The 18,185-nt window shown below is 42.1% G+C and overlaps 1 protein-coding gene and 1 pseudogene across 2 annotated transcripts in view; both read right to left on the minus strand.

The window, feature by feature from the left end:
* Positions 1–18,185, minus strand: part of GRM7 (glutamate metabotropic receptor 7) — a 530,576-nt gene that overhangs the window by 24,540 nt on the left and 487,851 nt on the right. The window lies entirely within an intron of this gene.
* On the minus strand, positions 6,037–10,688 carry LOC134396954 (contactin-associated protein-like 2; annotated as a pseudogene).

Here is an 18,185-nt window from a genome sequence, read left to right on the forward strand (position 1 = left end):
TGGGATGCAATGCAGAACATTTGAAGTGCATATAAGACAAAAATAGATAGATTTGCAACTTTGGCTGGCTGGCATATCACTTAGAGGCAGAGGCAGACTGAAGACACAACTCAGAGATGGCTGTAGCTGAGCCTGAGAGGCTGCTGTGCCACACAGAACCTTTTAAAGAGTGTCTCAAACTCCAGTTTTGGTGCAGGCAGAGGCGGCTGGTGGTGGAGTTTTTTTAAAAAAACAAGAGTCACCGGATGCAACCAAGCCATAAGCTGTTGCCTTACCCCCAGCCACAGGGTACAAGTGCACAGCCTGGCTGGACCGTTGGAAGACTTTGGCAGAGACAGAAGGGTGTGGGGGATTATTTGAGGCTGGAAATGTTGGCAGGATGGCGTAAGGCAGAGAGAGGCTGAAGGCAACCCAGATGCACCTGTAGCTTGGCCCTGAGGCTGGCTTGCCATGCAGAGTGTTTTAAGAGTGCATCAGAGTTGAGCGGTTGTGCAGGAGGAAAGGAGGTGGAGGCGGCTGGTGGCAGAGGTTTTTAAAGTATTGGGCATAACAACAACAACAACAACAATATTAATAATAATGTAAGAGTCACCAGACATGACCAAGCAATAACCTGCAGTAAGCAATATCCCAAGCCACAAGTGTGCAGCCTAGCTGGACCATTGGGAGACTTTGGGGGGGGGGGGAGAGAGAGAGAGAGAGAGAGAGAGAGAGAGAGAGAGAGAGAGAGAGAGAGAGAGAGAGAGAGAGAGAGAGAGAGAGAGAGAGAGAGAGATTGTTTTAGGCTGGAGGCTTTGGTTTGTTTGCAATGACTTAGAGTGAGAGAAAACAGAGGCTGCACAGATAACCCAGAGACATCTATTGTAACTTAGCCCCATGGTGCTGGCATGCAATGCAGGGCATTCGGAAGCGGGTCTCAGAGTCGCATGTTTGTGCAGGAAGTAGACAGGAGCTCAAAGTCTGGATGTGCGAAGTGGTGCCAACACACAAGCCTTGAGAAGCTAATGTATATAAGTGAGAAGTGTGAATGGGCAACGTAGTGTTCACTGCCACAACACCGACCCTAACGTTAGAGTAGAGAAACTTGTGACAATTATACACAAGCTTTTTTAAAAATCTGAAGTTAAAAAATAAAAAAAGCCATCCATCCGGCTGGCCAGTAGCAAACCCTGTTAACAATAGCAGCAGCTTGCAATGAGTGAAGATTCAGTCAGAAAAGATATTTGAGGGAAGGGGAGACTGTATCACACAAAGCATAGCAAAAGCTTCAAAGTACAGCAAAACCTACAAAAGTAGGAGTGAGTGAAGTTAATTTCAGATACATAGAACCTCTCACTTGTTCTTTATTTCAGTGATTTTAACATTAAGATGTTATGTAGAACAGATTTGTCTTAAATGTGTGCTGTAAAATCAGACATGTGACCAAGGCTACGTTCGGGTGTGCACCCCCCCTTGGTGCTGGACACGCCCTAATGGAATGGACATCAAAGGTCAACTAGTCCAACTCCCTGCCATTGTAGGACACCTCTGCTGCAGCATCCTTGACTCCATAGTTTTTAGTGTTTAATGTTGTATTACTTTGATATTTTTGTTGTATTTTGGGGGAGTTGGTTGGTTGGTTGTGGGGGGTATTTTATGATTGCAAACTGCTCCAGGAGCATTGCCAGTTGAGATGTATACAAACCTAATCAATAAATAAATTCTAATGAAGGGGAGTCCACAACCAACTGAAGCAGTCTGTCAAATAGCACATGTCTGATGGAGAGCATGCGTTGTCTGGCCACACTTGTGACAGAAACAACTGCAAGATTTAAACAGGACCTTCACTTAAAGTTAACAGTCATCTTCTTGTTACAGCCAAACCAGCCAAAGTAAAAAGGTAAAAGTGAAACCAAAACCAGCACCCCAATTCCCTACATCTTGCTTTTCAGTTATTCTCCCCTCCACATACTGGGTTTTGTCTTCAGGAAGTTCTTTCTAATGTTCTTTCTAAAACCTTTTTGTATTTTGAAGCTGTCACATTGGGTCTTACCCTCTGGCGCAACAGAGAACAAATTCACTCCATTATCGACACAACAGCCTTTCAAATACATGAAGATGGCTATCATGTAATAATTCCTTAGTATCTTAATAATTTCTTCTCCACCCAACATACCCAACTCCATCAACCTTTCCTCATAGGAGTTGGTTTCCGGCCCTCTCATCTTTGCTGCCCCTCTCTGGACATGTTCTAGCTATCCATCTTAAACTATGGTACCCTGACCTGTTGTGTTACCAATTCCAGTCCGAGACAATTTTCTAAAAGAGTATTGAAACCCAGTCCAATGAAAGCTGTGTATGGTGAAGTGACTTGGAAAGCCTAAGAGCCTAGAAAGATTTCCATCGGGCTCTCTAGCATGAACATCAGTTTTGAGTTAATGGATGAAGCAAATGATATAATGAATGGGAATAAAGTTTAGACACCCACAGGGCTGAAACGTTTATTGACAACTAAATTAATACACTATCTAATCTGAGGAGGAGAACAGAGCCTGGCCTTTAGGAAACACCTTACAGATGGTAAGAGCTGGTGCTGTAATCAATAATTATGTGAATTGCTAATGCAGGCAGTGCACAGCTTTCTAACTGCCCAGATGGAGAAGCATTCTGCGGCAATGTATTAAGAAATGAAGTTACTGATCCTTAAAATTCCAGCTGGAACAAGTTCTATTCACTCTGATGCAGCAGAATACTTGGAGGGTCATGTCATCCGCGTCCAGCCCTACAAAGACATATGCAGCAGTTTAACTTTGTGTGCTGCTATTAGTCTTGTTAAAATCAATGGACTTATTCAGTGTACCTAAAATCAAGTATCCATGCTGGATTTATATCATATCTGTATACAGGTATTTGGGCTTCAGTGCAAATACGGTGCAAGCAAAATTCCTAACAAAAAGCTGAAATTTGGTACATATGTAGTTCAAGAGTCATAGAATCATAGAATAGTAGAGTTGGAAAGGGCCTAAAAGGCCATCGAGTCCAACCCCCTAATTTTAGATTCTAGGGAAGGCATGAAAAATCAGACATTGTTATGTCTCTGGCCTGAACTTCACACACCAATCCCCCATTTTGACGGAGTGCAGCGTGAAAAACATCATAAATAAACTCTTCTCTTCGCATATTAGGCATGAGCAAATGAGCGATTTTCCAGGTTGCTGGGATTCTCCAAACACTGGCTCACCGTTCATCTCATTCCTGATTCTCATTCACATTTGCAAATGCTGCTCACTTCACATGAATGGGAAACTTGCACAAATCAAGTAATGATCAAATGAGTGATTTGTGCAAATCTCCACAAATTTGTGCAAGTGTCCTCCATGGTTTGTATGGTTTTTATCCTCCATGCCACCTTGAGAGAGTTTTACTCTTAAGGTGGCCTAAAATGGTTTTCAATAAATAAATATATAAAGCAAGCCATTCACACTGTCAACAGTGACCCTGTTCAGACAGCACACAAAGCCACAGTGGTTAAGGATTTTGAGCTAAACATTATGAACCTTGACCATATTACACGAATATTAAAATCACTCCACTGGCTGCTAATTAGTTTCCAGGTGAAGTACAAAGTGTTGGTTATTACCTTTAAAGCCCTACATGGTTTGGTCTAGGTTACCTGTGGGATCACCTTCGGCCACAAAATCTGCCCCAGACGCTCAGGTGCTCTGGGGAGAACTTACTCCAGTCAGCCAAAACTAGGCTGACACCTGTTACCCAGAGGACCTTTTCTTCTGCTACCCCCAGACTGTGGAATGGCCTGCCGGGAGAGATCTGCCAGCATAATGCTCTCTCTGAGTTTAAGACAGCCGTAAAGACTAGTCTCTTCCAGCAGGCCTACCCAGATGAATTTTAAACCTAAGAATTTTAAGATGTCCTGAGTGTTATTTTAATATTGTATCTGTTTCATATACTCTTTTAATCAGTTTTATGCATTTGATTTATATTGTATTGTTGTATTGTTATTGGTGTCTCCAAGTTTTAGAATGGGAAAAATACATGCAAAAGCTGGAAACTTACCAAATGCTTGGTAGTCAAGAAAAAAGGTATTCAGCCAGGAAAAAGGAGCATGGAACCCAGAACAGGGAACCCAGGAGGGCTGGATTATGACCCCGGGCTATATGTGACTGAGGTTTTTTTTTTAAGATCAAGCTCATTCCATATTGTTTCTGCATCAGCTTGCAATTTATTTATTTTTAAAATCTGTATGGAAATTTGTGCATATTACTGTAGACATATAAATGTACACAGTTTTAATGTACTTATTTTAAATGTACATTTTTGGATACATGCAAACTGAAAAATAAAATGTATTTTTACACTTTAGTCAAATGGAAGAAAGTATCTATACGGGTGCGCACTTTTCCTGTTCAAACAACAATAAGCCTGCATTCGGGAATGGGAACACAGTGGATTGAGCTTCAAGGTGGAACTTTGAGAGTCTTGACAAACTCGAGCCTTGGCGATTCTCCCATCCCTACATTTAGGTACCAAACTCAGGTCTTCAAAACATGGGGCATGTTAAAAATGCAACAGTGCACTTATAAAGTCAAAAATGTTCCTGTCATATTTCTTAAAACCAAGAATCAAGAGGTAGTACCCAGAATTAGTCAAAGTTAAAGCAGTCTGATAGAAATTAATTTGTTCTACACTAATTGTGAATAAATTAAGTCCTATTAATATCAGTGGGTCTACACTAAGTATGACTGAGCTTGGATCCAACTTAATAAACCTAAAACTGATGAAATGGATCAGTGATAAGACTGTGTTGTCAAAACTGTTTAACTTGTCAAATAAAGCATCTAATGATGCACACGGCCTGAAGAACTGGTTGACTTATTGATGTCAACTGTGTGAACAAATTCAAATAGTTGTGGACTACAAAAGAGCTACAAGGTTGTGGTGGTTTTAAGCAAACATTTCTGCTGGAGAAATTTAAATGCCAAAGGACCACAGGTAAAGCCGTGCTGCAAATATCTGTCCTATTTTAAAAGTAGGGCAAATCGTGTACGAGGAGAATGAAATAGCTACTGGCTTGAAACTGAAGCCTTTGTGGTGCAACACTTCAGAGAGACCCAGAAGGCATTTTCATTCCAGTTTCACCTCTAACAATGAGAATACATTCAATGTGGGGATGAGTGCTCTTGGTCCAACGTTGTTAAAGCCACTTAAATAATCTGTGTTCAGCATTTAGGGAAAAGGGAACATTTATCCTCATCTGAGCTTCTTCTTGCACTGATGTGTATCCAGTACCAGCAATTACTACTAGTAGGAAACTTTTATTGTTATAGTTCTTTATTTATTGCATTTCTGTACTGCCGAATAACAAAAGCTCTCTGGGTGGTTCACAACAATTAAAACCATAAGTTACAACATAAGATAGAATATAAAAGTTTGAAACTACAGTATAAGATAAAAATAATTTAAAAAATGAAGTAAAATCTAGCAGCAATGCAAAGATATAAAGTATCAGATTTGAATTGAACCAGAAATTGAAAGACTAAAACGCCAGAGAAAATAAGAAGGCCTTTGCCTGATGCTGTAAAGAGTTATTTTTTAGAAAAATAAATAAAACTGGATGGTTGTATCCATTGTTTCTCTTCCTTAGGTGCAAACCCTTTGGGAATGCAAGGTGCTTCCAGATGAAGTTTTTATTGGGCCATTGCCCTGCCTCATTCATAGAATCTTACAGGGGGTTCCATTTGTAACACTCCTGTGCTTTCCCACCACTTTCCCTGTTTCTTAAATTATGCCCTTGGTTTAGATGGATATTAGAAGGGGCAAGTCATGGTAAATCAATATGAAATAGTACTGGTCTGAAATTATGTTTCCAGTCTCAGTGTTCATCTGTCACTTGCTCCTCCAGTTGTGCTGATCTCCTTTTTGTTTAAACTAGATGTGCTCAAGAGTCCGAAAAAGAGCTCTCTTCTTGTTGTTGAAAAAGTCTTCGCCCATCCAACTCCAATCCCTACTCCTAAACCATCTGTTTCTCCCACCCCCCCCCGCCCCAATTTTCAGATAAGCCTCTCTTTTTTGCTCTCATCAATGGTTTCCGTAAAATTGGGGTCATTGTTCATGTTGGCTGCATCAGCCCTCTCGGCAGATTCTGCCCCCTTGGCTTCATTGGTGTGGTAGGTTCCCTTGTGGTGGAACATGTAGTGAATGAGGAACACCAGGGTTCAGAGGATGGTGAAGATCACAACAGCAATGACACCTCCAATAATTGCTGAATTCCTATTAACACCAGCTCCTATCACTTGACCATTGTAAGGGCGATCAGCACCTGGATCTGAATACCAAGGGTCTGTTGCAGAAGACATTGGTGGGATAGTTTGTGGATTTGCTCCGCAGTTGGATTCCACAAGTTCTCCTTCTGTGTAGATGCAAGGGGAGATGTTGGTCAGTCTCAAGGCTGCCTTGAGTGGGACAATCTGGATGAACTGCACGCAGGACAGGCAGCCAGAGAATCCTGGTGTATTGTATTTATGGATCTCTTGATAAATCTTTCCAATTTCTGTTCTCCCCCCCCGCCCCCACTACTTTGTCAGGTAATTCCTTCTTCTTTGTGGAGATAGGCAAGTTAAGGAAGGAAAAACAGAATACCTGCACAATGTTTTTTGATTGGTAGCCTTTCATCTAGGAGCACCCTCTAAGACCACAGGAAATAAGTTACAGGGTTGGATGTGGAAAATCAGACAAACCTTCCATATTTGTTTCACTTTGTAAAAATTATGAAATTCAATAATTAAATTCTTTCAAGAGAAAACTGGATTAAAGTATGAAATTCCAAAGTAACTCTACTTGATGTCTATGCACAAGAATATTAGGGCACAATCCTATGGCAATGCCAAACTCAGTGGCTTAGGAGCATCCTATACAGAGCAGGAGGAGTGCCGGAAATGATGTCCACTTCCGTGATCTTCCTGCTCTGCATTTTGGCTGTGGAGGCTGTGGGATACATCATATTCTAGCTTCCCCAGTCCCCTCCCTTGCCTGCCAACCACCATGCCCCCTTTAACCCCCTCCGAGGTTGCCTTTGCAAACTTGTAAAGGCAATCGGCATGGTTCTCTCTGAGCCAGCTGCAAAAGTGAAGGGGACAGAGAGAGTGGATTCCTGGAACTGTGGTTGAAGCACTATCTCTGACCTTGGATCCAGGAATCTGAGTTATGAGATGGCCATAGGATACTGCTGAGGGTTGCTCCCTGAATTTATCTTATCTTTATGGCTTCCCAGAGGGGAAACAGAAGTGCAAGATAATTAGTAATTGATGACTGGCTCACTAGTACTACTTTACTGATAAGAAAGGAGTCCAGACTAGAGATGCCATGTTTAGCACTTAGGGCACCATGGGGTTAATGCCCATATTAGATTTATAGAAACATGCCCCCCACAGTAGCATAAAAACAGCCATAAAAACATTTAGGGTAACTGTTAAACAATTAGCTGGATAATAAAACCAAGAGTACCATCAGATAAGGTAATAAGAAGGAGCTTCGCAGAACATAAATACAAGAGCGTTTTGAGAAGACAACGGAAAATGGTGAGCTTTTTTTTTAAAAAAAACAACCCTCGCCCTCCCCCAACCCCACCCCTGATGGGCACATGCCCGGGTCTCAGCAAATCGCGGTTACTCGCGAGGAGCTGGGACAAACCGCAATGCCTGCCCACACTTTCCGCTGTCTCAGGATCATCCCGACACCGTGGAAAAAGCGGGATTAAAGGGTAGAGTGAAATCCCAGGCCAAGGAAGGGATCAACCCCCCCTGCTCCCGGGATCCCCTGTGCATCATGTGGACACACAGGGATGATCCTGGGATATAGGCCTAGTGTAGCCATGGACAAAGAGAAGAAGAAAATATTTGAACTATGTAGAAAGAAAGACATGGACCAGAGAAACAAAGTGGCCACTTTGGTTCATCCAAGGCACTGCCCTGTCAGTCCGTCTGACAGACCATTGGCCAATTGAGGAATTATGAGTTGACGTGTTGCATATGTGTTCCAATGCACCCAGGCAATGGAATCCCAGTATCAGGAACTGCCCAGCCACATCAGTTACCCCAACTCCAACTCTGGCACAAAGAAGTCACAGGCCTACCCAAATAGTTTTATCTGGCTTTACTGATAATGTAGATGCTAAAAAGAGAAATCAACTCTGGTGCTTGATAAATGTATTAAAAACTATTTTATTCTTAAAATCCAAAAACGCTCTGCTCAACGTTTCGGATGTATCGTCCTTCGTCAGGAGCTGGAAACCGTTGCTGTGCTAGCAGGAGCTACTGTGTCTCACTGGTTTTCTCTCCCGCAGTTACGGCGTTGTAAACCAGTGAGACACAGTAGCTCCTGCTAGCACAGCAACTGTTTCCAGCTCCTGACGAAGGACGATACGTCCAAAACGTTGAGCAGAGCATTTTTGGATTTTAAGAATAAAATAGTTTTCAATACGTTTATCAAGCACCAGAGTTGATTTCTCTTTTTAGCATCTACGCTTATTGGTGCGTGTTTTTACTGATAATGTCCAATTCCAATTAAAAAATAGGAATGCCATCACCTGGTGTTTTCACCTGTCTAACTCCGGAAAGCACTTCTTGAAAGCTATGTTGGTTAGTTCCAGAAATCAATCAATGAAGGTTGGTGTGAGAATAATTGAAATAAAGAATTTTTGGCTGTTATTTGTATCTGTATTTTGTACTTTTACTACAGTATCATTATTTGTATGTTTGTGATAAATCTGCTCTAAGTTTATTGTACTATAGATATACAACGTTTAACAATGTTTTTTCATTTAAATAGCTCAGATTTAGCATTGCTCTCCAAACCTCTTTTTCAAAAATTGAAATGAAAATGTGTTAGATATGTTTAATAAGTCCTTTACAAAAAAAAACACAATTCATACATCTTCAAACAACACTACATTTTTTTAGTTAAAGCAATTCCGATGTAATTTGCAACAATCTTTTTAAAAATAACAGTGCACATAACGTTCTACAAAAAATAGTTATTAACTGCATAATCAAAACATTTTCCGTTATTAGTTAGATAACTAAGCACGTATGTGGTGATATTTTCTCTTTCAAAACATTAGCCAAACTCTGATGATGGTACTACAAATGCATTCTTTACTAGGAAAAAATGTCCATCCCCTCTCCCCTACTGAACAATGAATGATCCAGGAAACTTGCTGCAGTAATAAAAACCTTGTGACACTAATCCCACAGCACATAAGACAGTGTGGTAGGGGACCTCTTTCAGTCCAAAAGCCAAATTATAGAGGTGTACAAAATTATGCATGGTGTGGAGAATGTAGATAGGGAGACATTTTTCTCATTCTCCCATAATGCTAGAACCTGAGGTCATGCCATGAAGCTGATTGCTGGGAGTTTCAGGACAAATAAAAGGAAGTACTTTTTCACACAGTACGTAGTTAAGTTATGGAACTCACTACCACAAGATGTAGTGATGGGCACCAATTTGGATGGCTTTAGAAGGGGGTTGGATAAATTCCTGGAGGCAAAGGCTATCAATGGCTACTAATATTGATGGCTATGTGCTATCTCCGGTATCCAAGGCAATCTGCCTTTGTGCACCAGTTGCTGGAGAATATGGTGGGGAGATGCTGTTGCACCCATGTTCTGCTTTGTTGCTCCTTGGCCAATAGCTGGTTGGCCACTGTGTGAACAGAGTGCTGGACTAGATGGACCCTCAGTCTGATCCAGCATGACACTTCTAATGTTCTTATGTTCTATTTCCAAGAAGCTCACACAGGCTGCATTCCAGTGGTGGGTGGAACCAAAGCAAAAGGGGTGGGGCTGAAATACCCCAAACACCAATTCATTTCGGCTTAAAGCTATTACTGCCAGTGATTAAGCCTGATGAGAGGCATTTCAACCTTTTAGAATGAGGGAAAAACTGCATAAAAGCTGGGAAACAACCCAATTATTGGTGGTTGGAAGAAGGGGGAAGGGAAAAGGGGGAAAGCGAAGGGATCGTGGCCATCTGAGAACTCTGGCAGGCTGGGCTGAAAGCACAGGAGGACTGGATTTGTCTCCTGGGCCTGAAGTTCAGTGAATGCATGAGTGGGGAGAAGCAGGATGCCTGCTGGTCATGCCTCCTGCATTCAGCATTTATGAGAAAGGGCCCAATGTGCATGCGTCTGTACACATTTTACACTTTTCTTTGCAACCAAGAATCCTGATTGGGTTCCCAACTGCAAGGGAGAAAGGTATGAATCTAGGGCCCTTTCTCGCTGACACCAATGTAGCCACTGGGGGTATGGGTCATAGTCTGCAGGTCCATCAGCATCAGGGAGCATGGCCAAAAATCATGATATCGCTCCCCCCCCCTCACTGAATGCCTAGGAAGTTGTGTGAGGACCCCATACAACTTCTTCTCATAGTTCATAACTCTCTGACCGACTGACCTACAGTGATCATATGTAGTATTCAAGTATGTCATCAACCAGGCAGTGCAGTTTCTCAGCACTGCAAAGAGATTTCCTCCAGTTATGGGAGTAACTCCAGTCTCCAAGCACAAGCGGAAGAAGGGTTGTTCTCTGTTGGGGCATTGCCACCTTATTCCATCTCCATTCCTCTACAACTTTCATTCTTCCATACATTTTCCTCCAGCATCAGTTCAGGAATGTTCTCAAGAGATTCCATACCCAAACCTACACAGGGAAGTAATATTTGGGAGTGGAGATGGAGTGATCAGGAGCACAAGATCTTCTCTGAAAAAGCTGCCATTAAAGAGAAACATGGGCAGGATCTACACTAATGCTTTATAACAGTTTATAATGGTATTGACAACTGTTGGGGCCTATAACACTTCCCATATACCATTTTCAGACCACTTTCAAAGTGTCATATCCTGATCTGGCCATGGACATCTGTGCTTTTATGTGTCTTTACATTAGCTGTCTTTTCTTACTGAGATTCTCATTTGCATGCTAATTTTAATTAACGTAGTGTGAACAACTTTTGGTTCCATTATTATCTTACTGCATTAAAGCCAATGCACATGCTCAACAGTTAACTTGTTAAAATATAGTTAAAGCAAAGCAGTAAAAGTTAGATCTTTGTCTTACCTTCTAAGAAAGCAGGCAAGAGCTATACTGTAGGTGGAATAGTGTACCAAGTAACAGATTTTTGTACACTCTTTCTTACGGGTGGTATGCAGTCTATAGGAAAAGTAAATACATTGGTATATATAATCCATGCATTTAAATAGACCATGTTATTTATTTTTATGAGCTAGTTTTAGTTAGTTTGTAAAGACTTTGGGATATGTCAATGTACAAATTATTCTGTCAATGAGGGGTGGACAACCAGGTACCTACCAGTTGTTTGGGACTTTAACTCCCATCAGCCCCAGCCAGCATGGCCAATGGTCAGGGATTATGAGAGTTGTAGTACAAAACATCTGGGCAGGGACAGCGGGTTCCCTACCCCTGTTGTAAATTGACAACAAACAAACCAGTTCAGAAAATGGTTCAGGTACCTCTGAACATAGGAGAAGGTGCCCATACACTGGATGCAGGTCCAGAAATGTTTGCAGAAACCAAAGACTACTTCCAGAATCCAGTCCCCTTCAGCCACACTATCAGTCTCCATTGCCCTGCAAACCTGGTTTTACAAGCTCCCACCCTCAAGAGATGAAATAGGCAACAAAAGGCCAATGATGTTAGGAGCCAATACAAATGAACAAACAAAAGCTATAGCACAGCACAGCAGCGTTTGGACAGCGGAAGCTACTTCATTCTCTGAAGTAGAATATGGGATGTTTTCATTCCATGCGTACATCATTCTCAACCCATTGATAGGATTCCACAGCCAATATATATTCCTAATCCCGACCCTAACGTACTGAAATGAAGATTTACATGATTTCTTGCCTAGTAGTTTTTTGTCCTGAGAGAGGGGGAGGCACAGTCACAGATGATTTCAGTTTTGCTTGTTTATGCTGCACTACTGGCTGAATCATGTCTGCTGGTAACTTACAGCAGAGAAGTATATATGGGAGGAGGCAGAAGCTGCAAATATATCAAATCTGTTACGTTTCTCACTAGGCATCCATTTCATTTTACTGCTGAAGTGCAAGTTATGGTGCTCAACAAGACAACTCCCCCAGCTGACAGTAAGAGCCAAGAATGTATGAACTTAAACAAGGTTTATATTTCACGCTGCATTTCCTCCAAAATAGTATTTGCTAACAACTACTATTTGCTCAGTTATACATCATGGTGTGTGTGTGTGTGTGTGTGTGTGTGTGTGTGTGTGTGTGTGTGAGAGAGAGAGAGAGAGAGAGAGAGAGAGAGAGAGAGAGAGATTTACCAAATTTGTAATAGTGAATGACCTCAGTTTATGGGCAGGCATTAAAATCAACCATGAAACTCTTCTACTTCAAATTGTCTACACCCAGCTGATTCTAATCTACATCCATGACTTTAACTATTGTCACATATTGTTTTGTTATAATCTCTTAGAACAGGGCAAGGCAACCTTTTGGGGGGCATGGGCACATTTGGCAATTTAATAAACTGCCCTGGGCACCATCACAAAATGGCTGCCATGGGAGAGGTGGCAAAGGACAAGTAACCTGCCCCAAAGGCTGAGTACAAGGCAGGGGTGGGAAAACCCCACCCCACCCAGTTTTCAGCACCAACAGAAATCTTTTTCACAGCAATCCCAGCTGTGGAAAAAAAGTGTTAAAAATGTGTTAATTGAAACAGGAAAAAGAGGGAGATGTAGGGCACCTTGGTGGGTGCCAAGAAAGTTATCTGGGGGAATTTTGGTGCCTTAGAGTTTTATTCAGTTGTTCATCAGGGGAGGAAGGAAAAGGACAGCATGAGAAGTCCACCCACTCTCCCACATCTCACTGTGCTCCCATCTGGTGTGCCTCTCCATGATTGGTGCCTTCAGTCCCAGTACTGGGGGAAAGGCGGAATAATAATAATAATAATAATAATAATAATAATAATAATAATAAGAAGAAGAAGAAGAAGAAGAAGAAGAAGAAGAAGAAGAAGAAGAAGAAGAAGAAGAAGAAGAAGGGAGCGGTCCCAGACCGTCTGAAAGAGGCGGTAGTGAGACCACTCCTGAAGAAAACTTCCTTGGACCCGGAAAATCTTAGTAATTACAGGCCGGTAGCAAATGTTCCATTCCTGGGCAAGGTCCTTGAGCGGGTGGTGGCGGGACAGCTCCAGACACTCTTAGATGAGACTGATTATCTGGATCCATTTCAGTCGGGTTTTAACCTATAAAGCCCTACATGGCTTGGGACCACAATACCTGATGGAACGCCTCTCCCGACATGAACCAACCCGTACACTGCGCTCAACATCTAAGGTCCTCCTCCGAGTGCCTACTCCGAGGGAAGCTCGGAGGATGGCAACAAGGGAGAGGGCCTTCTCAGTGGTTGCCCCCCGACTGTGGAATGATCTTCCCGATAAGGCTCGCCTGGCGCCAACGTTGTTATCTTTTCGGCGCCAGCTCAAGACCTTTCTCTTCTCCCAGGCATTTTAACAGCATTTAACAACGTTAAGTTTGTTTTTAATGTACCCCAGAATTGTTGTTTTTAAATGGATACTGTTGTTGTTTTTATACTGTTTTTATGTTTTTTAAAATTTTTGTATACTTTTAATGTTTACTATTTCTAATTGTTGTAAACCGCCCAGAGAGCTTCGGCTGGGGGGCGGTATATAAATGTAATAAATAAATAAAGAAGAAGAAACGATGCCCCAAGGCAGCTCACAGTCAGCATTCTTACTCCGACTCCATGGCTCCTTTCAAGGCTCATGAGCCAATGAGGAGTACCCAAAAGAAATCTGCATCTCTGTAGATCCAATACCAATTTGACTGAGTTTGCCCGTGGTTGGATCAGTAGACTGTGGGAATCTCATCAGGTGACAGCCCTGTCTGCAATGTCACAACAATGGTGGCTTGTAGCATAAATGGTTTTTCTAAAGTATTAGCTGAATACATCTGGGACAAGGCTAGCAGGGGGGCAGGACTCCATTCTGTGACATCTTACCTTTCTCATTATTAAATAGTGGAGATTAGCAGAATGTGATAGATTATGATATTATGCCCCACTTGTCTAGTTAAGCTTTAGTAGAACACAGTATGCTGAGCTAAATGGATTATGTCACTGATGTCACTCTTTTTGCCACTCTTTTTAATTTTATGTAAACTGCCCAGGGGCAGTATGGAGATATGGGGTGGTATAAAATGTTGTGTTGTTGTTGTTGTTATTATTATTATTATTGGAAATCTTTATGTACCTCATATGTCAGAAAGAATCCACAATGGACAAATATCTGTTCACACACACCCTGACAAAAAGTTATTATGTCTCTGTCTTTGCCTGGTACTGATAAGATACTGAAGAAAATATTTCACAGTGTTTTACAGAACCTCTTTAAATGAAGACAAACTGGACTGAGAAGAGATGGATGGACTCACTTCCACCCATTTTTGGTGGCTTCTCAACGAGCCGCCACTGCCACCTGCTCCAACCTGCAGCACCACGTGAGCTGTCAAGCACCCAACGAGGCTTTGTGCCTGCCCACAGCTCCCTGGCGAGCCACCATTTGTGCAAAATCCCCCATGCATGCCTGTAATGTTGTGCCACCATTTATGCCACATGACCGACCCAGATTTTCCCAAGCTACCATTTTGCACAAAATGGCGGCTCCGCAAGGAGGCAGGCTGCCCCATTAGGCGCTCATCAAGTTGCAACATGCTCAGCTCAACAAGTGGGGTCCAAACGCAAGAGAGTCCACCAGACTCCCAGAATCACTTGGATGCTCGTGGCATCTCTAGGTCTAAGTCTTCTGAAGAAAAGGAAAGGCAAATCAAAGAGCCTAGCAGTTTCACACATATTCCAGACATGTGTACACACATGTTAAAGGGAAAGATTGGAGTAATATATGCTTGTGGAATACTCTAACCTCTCAAAGGATGGACCCCAAAGAAGCACAATAGAACAGAAAATAAGTTGTTGATTCATTGGCTTTCAGCATCTTCAGTGCACAGAAGAGATGCCTGGCTTACACACCCGTCCAAATTTTACTGATTAGGATGGTTGGCATGCTACCTCCTAGCTCTGCCATGACTCATACAAACCTGAAATGGGAGAATTCAGGGAAAAGATTGTGAGAGGGCTTATGGCATTGTATCTCATGTTGTAATCTTGCGCTGTAATGTAAGTGCTGCTGAATCCGGCACTCTGGCAATGAGCAAGAACATGGCTCTTACTTTAAGATGCTGCTGCCACTGTCACCACCAGAACTGTGTAGGCTGCACTCATCCGATGGGGGAGGGTGTGAGTGAGAGCTGGTGGCACCAGTGCTGTCCCTGAGCCTGGCCCCCACCCAATATTGCCATGAGGGCTGCTGCCCCCATTCATTCACATCCTCCTCAACACCTGAAAGGGCAGCTCACCTGCTTCTGGCAGTAATAGCAGCCAGCAAGGGCAGCATCTTAAAGCAGGACGAGCCAAGCTCCCACTCATTTCTCTACCCCTCCCAATCTGCTGCCTGAGATAAAGGCTTCCTGACACTCATGGCAAGGCTGGCTCTGACTTTAAGCGGATGCCTTTTACTCCTCCAACATAGTTTAGGAAGAGATATTTGAGAAGTTAGCTTTTCTCCAAATAATAATAACAACAATGACCTAAGAGGACATGGTTTTCTAAGAAGATGTTTTATTGTCTTTACTCATGGAAAATTCCTTTGGCTTTCAAGCATTCTTTAAAAAGAAATATTGGAGAAGTGTCTTCTCCGGAAAAAGAAGAAGGTCTATTGTGATGATCTACTGCTATAAACAAGACAACTGAACTGGGGGGTGGGATAAGGAAAGGAAGCTTCTTATAATGGAAGAACTGAGATCTTATTTCTGAGATATTAATCCTTTGAAGAAACTAAACGTAGCAAGCATGAATCACTAAATTGAGCTAAATAAGGCTGGATTGTTTGCTTTGGTCCAATTTCACCATTGCTATCTAGAACATCAAGGCGAAGAAAAAGCACCCCACGTACTCAAAGAAAAAATCATGAGTTATTTTGTCAATTAAGGTGAAATTCAATCAGTGGCAGTGAAACCCATGAGAGAAGAATGCGCAATTTCAGGGGGAAAGTAACTATGTGGCCAGCATGTTCTTTCATTATTAGATGCTGGAAAATACTTTTTAGAAAGAAAGAAAGAAAGAAAGAAAGAAAGAAAGAAAGAAAGAAAGAAAGAAAGAACAAATACTTATGGAAAATACTTACAGTGCAGACATGTAATAGCAAAGCAAAGCTGTTCAATGGAGAAAGCACACCTGTATCAGACAACAGCTGTAGTAATTACTATTGGGACTGTAAAGGTTCTTAAAGACAGCATTTCAATCATTGTGCTGTGAGGCCTTATACTTTTTGCTCAGTTCATGCCAATACACCAGAGGTGGCGAACCTGTGGCTCCTGAGATACTGCTGGACTACAGCTGCCATCATTCCTGACCATTGGCCATGCTGGCTGGGGCTGATGGGAACTGGAGACTGGCAACATCTGGAGATCCACAGTTCCCCCGTTGTGTCATAGATCAAAACTCTCAGACCGTAAGCATAGGCTGCAGGTAACAATCACTCCCCATTTAGATTGATCAGCTGCTTAGTGATTTAATGCCATTTTAAGGCACCCTGAATAGCATGCCTGTGTAGGTGGATCATAAGTGGGGAAGCCCACCCGAAGATCAGAAAGCATGGACATTTTTTTGGGGGGGGGGGGAGTAGTACTCACAGGCTGTTTTACAAAGTGTCTGAGGGTTTCTTTCTGTCCCCTCATTCCTTTGGTCAATCTAAAAGCAAAGCTGCAGCTTTGCTGAGCACCCACTGGCAAGTCAACTACCGAGTGCTTTGAGAAATGGGGCTGTTAATGACCCTGGGAAAATGTGACAGTGATGATGTAGCATCAAGGCAGGATTGCTGGCTTCATAGCAGCCATCCTTTTCCTGTACAGTGTCCTAGAAAGAACATGACATCATCCTCAGGCAAAAACTTCCTGACTGTTAGAGCAGTATTATTATTATTTATTTATTTATATAGCACCATCAATGTACATGGTGCTGTACAGAGTAAAACAGTAAATAGCAAGACCCTGCCGCATAGGCTTACATTCTAATAAAACCATAATAAAACAATAAGGAGGGGAAGAGAATGCAAACAGGCACAGGGTAGGGTAAACAGGCACTGGGTAGGGTAAAACTAACAGTATAAAGTCAGAACAAAATCAAGTTTTAAAAGCTTTAGGAAAAAGAAAAGTTTTTAGCTGAGTATGACAATGGAACCAATTACCTAGGGAGGTCGTGGGCTCTCCCACACTAGAAGCCTTCAAGAGGCAGCTGGAAAGCCTTCTGTCAGGTATGCTTTAAAGTGGGTTACTGCATTGAGCAGGGGGTTGGAAGTGATGGCCTAATAGGACCCTTCCAACTCTACTATTCTACAATTCTATAGTTCTATGTAGTACTTTCCCAGGAGCAAGAGGTCCTTATATTGTGCTCTTTCCAGCACCAGTTGAATGCCTTCTTGTTTTCCCAGTCATTTTAGTCTTTAAAATTCTGTGACTGTATTTTAAATCTCTGCATTGCTGCTAGGTTTAACTCTGGTTTTTATTTTTATCATATACTGTAGTTTTAAACGTTTATATTTATTTATTTATTTATTTATTTATTGCATTTCTATACAGCCCAATAGCCAAAGCTCTCTGGGTGGTTCACAACCATTAAAACCATGGAGACAATTCAAAGTATAAAACAAACAACAGTATAAAAACACAGTATAAAAGTACAATATAAAAGCACAACCAGGGTAAAACCGAGCAGCAAATTAATATTATTATAACAGAAAAGTTAAAAAAAACTAAGATACTAAACTGTTAAAATACTGATAAAATAAAAAGGGAGCTCATTCAACAGCTGGGGTGCCACAGTGGAGAAGGCCCTCTTCCTTTGGCAGGGGCTCACAGAAAAGGACCCCTGAGAATGATCTTAATGTTGGGCAGGTACATATGGGAAGAGGCGTTCCTTCAGATAAACTGGCCCCAAGCTGTTTAGGTTTTGAATGTTAATACCAGCACTTTGAATTGGGCCCAGACCTGGACTGGCAGCCAGTGAAGCTGGAA

Source organism: Elgaria multicarinata, chromosome 3 (assembly GCF_023053635.1).
Source record: "Elgaria multicarinata webbii isolate HBS135686 ecotype San Diego chromosome 3, rElgMul1.1.pri, whole genome shotgun sequence".
Taxonomy (NCBI): domain Eukaryota; kingdom Metazoa; phylum Chordata; class Lepidosauria; order Squamata; family Anguidae; genus Elgaria; species Elgaria multicarinata.